Source organism: Diaphorina citri, unplaced genomic scaffold (genome assembly GCF_000475195.1).
Source record: "Diaphorina citri unplaced genomic scaffold, Diaci psyllid genome assembly version 1.1 scaffold508, whole genome shotgun sequence".
NCBI classification, from domain to species: domain Eukaryota; kingdom Metazoa; phylum Arthropoda; class Insecta; order Hemiptera; family Psyllidae; genus Diaphorina; species Diaphorina citri.
The window spans coordinates 71,564-76,540 of NW_007377942.1; the positions used below are offsets into that span (position 1 = coordinate 71,564).

At 39.3% G+C, this 4,977-nt stretch overlaps 1 long non-coding RNA gene across 1 annotated transcript; it reads right to left on the reverse strand.

Annotated features, from left to right (window-relative positions):
- Nucleotides 1–151: 151 nt before the first annotated feature.
- On the reverse strand, nt 152–1,533 carry LOC113467591. Its single transcript, XR_003391616.1, has 2 exons — nt 1,326–1,533; nt 152–380 (listed from the first exon to the last, which is right to left on the reverse strand). It is a non-coding gene; the product is annotated as an uncharacterized LOC113467591 (long non-coding RNA).
- Nucleotides 1,534–4,977: the final 3,444 nt, after the last annotated feature.

Below are 4,977 nucleotides of genomic sequence, written 5' to 3' on the forward strand. Positions count from 1 at the left end.
CAATGGCTTCATCTCTCAAGCTCCGCTCGTAAATAGCCCGAGCGATTCCGTATCTTGGTCTCATTGTGTATTTCTGCTCCAATCTCATGTACGTGTTAAAATAGTCTTCTACGCTTGACTCAGTGTACTCGATCACATTACTTTCATCTTCTTCGTAGTCATTCTTCATGGACATCGGGTGGGACAGAATATTTGTTAAAATTACCGAGACATTTGACAATAGGACATAGTTGAAGTAAGTGAGGCCCGATTTCAAAAGGGTATTTTCAGTGTATATGTAAGAGCCGAGAAGTGTCAGTGAAATAGATAAGACAATACATTGAGCTACGTAGGTCATTTATATTCATAGTCATTCCCAGCAAGATAGAATCAATAAATTCCTGAAATAATAAAACAGAAAAGATATTCACAAACTCTCACCGAGTATTTTCTTTGATTAGCATTGGGGTTTGGGGGTTCATTCGGAAATTTGTTTTATTTAGTAGGTACCTATTTAAATCAGCCTAACCCCAACTTATCAAAAACTGAGAATTTATAAATACCTACTGAGGTGAATAAAAAAAATGCCCAAAGTGTACAAAGCTTACTGCCTGCAGCCAATTTTTCACTATAGTTGTTTAAAAAGGGATCCCTGGTAAGTAGAGCTGTACGGGTATCACAAACCTTTCTTTCAATTCTCTGACTTATGGGTAATCAGAAAGATGTACATAGTTCAAAGTTTCCCCATAATATTGTAGGTAATCTCGTTCAGGACAGCCACACTACTATCACGTCACGTGACCTTATGGGGAGTAAGAAATATGTACCTAGTTCAAAGTTTTCCCATTTTAGTGTAGGTGATATCGTTCAGGACACTTACATTACTATCGCGTGAGCTCATGTGACGTGATAATGTGTTTCTATATCTTAAGTGATTGCGATCGTAGCGCCATGTCCATCCCTGAAGATCGTCCATTCATCTCAGCGAGCGATATTATAGCTCATCATATCAGCTATGGTTCCATGGATAGAGAATTAATTAACGCCTTAAATAACTAATTATTTTATTACTCAACGATATAAATAATAATAACCAGGTAAGGAAAATATAAATTGTGTAATAATTTTTCACTTTAGTTGTTTAAAAAGGGATCCCTGGTAAGTAGAGCTGTACAGGTATCACAAATCTTTCTTTCAATTCTCAGGCTTCTCACTATGATTCAGGCAAATTGTCGATATTTTATCTAAGGTAAAACCATCCGAAATGTCCACTTATTTCACTGGGAAAAGGATTAGTTCCTTTTTTACTAACAGGAAACTAGAATGAAGATTTTTTTGGGTGTTACCTGCTGATGGTGATGGACTCAAGTTTAATGGTTTCCAGTATGTTTCTCACAACGTTTTTGATTCAGGTAGATAATCTATCGTGTAAAACTGAATTCTGATGAATATTACAGATAGTTTAGAAGAATTTAAGGTAGAAAACCGATTAATTTGGATTAATTAGATTAATAAATGAAATTTTCACAGTAAATTTTGAAAAACTTGGCAAAAAACGTTCAAATTTTATTTTGTTTACATCGTTGTTAACTCGTTTTTACTTTCCTTATCCTATAGGAAGTTACTTTCCTTATCCTATAGGAAGGAAAGTAATGTAATCGGGTCAAAATTTCGATGGTCAGTTTTTAGTGCCAAAACACGTTTTGAGGTCCTTAGAGCCTAAATCCAAAGTTTCTGCCATTGGTCCGTGTGTGTGTCTGTGTGTCTGTGTGTCTGTGTGTCTGTGTGTGTGTCTGTCTGTCTGTCTGTCTGTCTGTGTGTCTGTCGTTCTCGGAACGGCTGGCTTTCTCATATCCTGTCCTTCTCTTCGATTTCGGGACGATAAGACCATAGCAGTTACAGTTCCCTCTATCAAACATCTCGAAAAAAAAGCCAGATAAACTACCAAAGTGCAAAATTGTTTAAGCTTAGAACTCGTTTTGCGTGAGGCCGATTTCGGCATCCAATCTTCGGTGTCCTACATTTGGGCCCTCTGGCCTAATCTCACCCGGGAGTTCCTACCTAAAGAACGGACACCTCATCTCCTAGGTTCACAAGAGGCGAATAGTAATTATTGGACCTCGCGGATAGTAATTAGTGGATTTCATTCATTCAGGCGATTCATTCATGACTCATTCATTCATGTTCGACTCACTCATTTACTCATTCGTTGAGTCACGGGATTATTTTCGTTAATGACTCTTGTGACTGGTTAGTGTAGTCTATACGCATTCATGTTCGACTCACTCATTTACTCATTCGTTGAGTCACGGGATAATTTTCGTTAATGACTCTTGTGACTGGTTAGTGTAGTCTATTCTACCTCCTTGCTAGACCTATGTATGTCCCTACCTACCTACATTGTTCCCACTACGGGCTGAAAAGTCCCTTTGCTCCAACAGAAGGCTACTACAATTATTATACTGTGGATAGAGTCCTAGATCTACGTACCTCACCTGTCTCGGTGGTGTAGTGGTCAAGGCGCTCGCCTGGTAAACAGGAGGGCGGGGGTTCAATCCCAGCCGAGGTATGGAAATTTCTACCTCCTTGCTAGACCTATTTATGTCCCTACCTACCTACATTGTTCCCACTACGGGCTGAAAAGTCCCTTTGCTCCAACAGAAGGCTACTACAATTATTATACTGTGGTCAAATATTCAAGTATATTGGAGATAAAATTCCATAACTCGGCTGGAATTGCACCCACGCCCTTCCAATTTCCCGACGGGTGTTTTGATCACTACACCACCGAGCCAGGCCAAAAAAGTAAGTGCTCGGAAAGAGAAATCCAAAACAGAAAAAAAACTCAAGTTAATTCGACAATTAAACTGTTAATGATGATGATTTCCATGGGTAAAATAAGATGTTGGATTTTTATTTGATATCTCTGTTGACCAGTTTAATGAAGTTGATTAATAAAAACAGAATAAGAGATTTAATTGCATTTGGTATTATTGGAAGTGCAACGGCCTAATTAAAGCACATGCATATTTATAAGGCTTACAGGGTGCTAATAGTAGTAGCCTACTGCTAGAGTAAAGGGACTTTTCAGTCCTTTGCGAGCAGTATAAATAAGCACTATTATTATTATTATTACCTATGTTACCTATGTACCTAACCTAGGTACCTCTACATAGTCTCCACTATGGGCTGAAACGCCCGTCCCTTTACTCCAAAAGTAGACTATTCTACTATTATACTGTGGTCAAATATTCAAATTATACTTATGGATATGTTAATTCGACAATAAAACTCCATACCTCGGATGGGATTGAACCAACGCTCTCTCGATTTCCCGACGAGCGTCTTGACCACTACACCACCGAGGCAGGTCAAAAAAGTAAGTGCTCGGAAAGAGAAATCCAAAACAGAAAAAAAACTCAAGTTAATTCGACAATTAAACTGTTAATGATGATGATTTTAAAGAGGTTTGATAGATAGGGAACTGTAACTGCCAAGGTCTAATCGTCCCGATATCAAAGAGAGAAGGACTGGACAGGAGAAAGCCAGCCGTTCCGAGAACGAACCTTATCTATTCTGTTTATTTAAACCATTTGTTGTTTAGCATTACGGGAATGGAACGCGTGACCCAGCGTTTACAAGCTTGTCAGCCTAATTAACTTGGAGGATAGCGCGTCTGCCCTGCGAGCGCTAGGACGAGGGTTCGATTCCCACCCGGGGCGGATTTTATCCTAAACAACATTTCTCCTATTATGTCGTTGACCAGTTTAATGAAGTTGATTAATAAAATCAGAATAAGAGATTTAATTGCATTTGGTATTATTGGAAGTGCAACGGCCTAATTAAAGCACATGCATATTTATAAGGCTTACAGGGTGCTCATGGGCTGACAGAAAAATGCCTTTAGATAAGGGAAAAACCGTGACTAACTCAGTTTTTTTCCTCGTTTTTTTCAAAAGGTTTGATAGAGGGAACTGAAAGTGCTTAAGGAATTATCGTCCCAAAGCGAAGGAAGGAGGACAGGATAGGAGAAAGCCAGCCGTTCCGAGAACGAACCTTATCTATTCCGTTTATTTAAAACATTTGTTGTTTAGCATTACGGGAATCGAACGCGCGACCCAGCGCTTAGAAGCTTGTCAGCCTCATTAACTTGGAGGATAGCGCGTCTGCCTTGCGAGCGCTAGGACGAGGGTTCAATCCCCGTCCAGGGCGAACTTTATCCTGAACAACTTTTCTCCTATCCTGTCCTCTCTTCAATATTGGGACGATAAAACCTCAGCAGTTATACAGTTCCCTCTATCAAACCTCTTGAAAGAAAGAAGTGAAACTTGGATAGTACCCAGAGGGTGCACCACACCAAGGGGCAAGGGGGCACACTAGGTCCACAGCAAAAGCTACCGTGCTATTTCAACATTTTGCCGGACAATCCTTACGCTATGTGTACTCTACAGCGAAGATATCTTGATCTAAGCCTCGTCAAGAGGTCTGGTAATGAACATTTGTATTGCTGTTATTTGACACTAAAAGCTACTTGTTAATGTGCGAAGGAGCATCGGTGTTGGGCCAGGGGCAAATCTAGGAGCTCTATAACTTTCAATCTAGGGGCTTTAGACTACTTTAGAGAGGCCTGACTTTGATTTAAACTTCTAAACTCACTGAATTTGTTTAAATAAATGAATAATAATAAATAAATAAATGCAGTTTCTTTGTGTTATTATATCACAACTTTGGTGCTCACTGCAGCATTGTAGTATTTTTCCCAATATCTCAATAATCCGAACATCCAATGTTTACCTACCATGCTGGCACCGGTCGCTATGCGCATTTATATGTCATAGCTACTCATTTTCCTCACGAGGCTGAGTGGGCCCCGCAACATCCATTCACGGAATCAATCATGACGGTTTGGACTAAAATATGACAAATGCCTATTTTTTTTTTTTTTTTTTTTTTTTTTTTTTTTTTTTTTTTTTTTCCCCCCCTGCCCCTTTTTCCTCT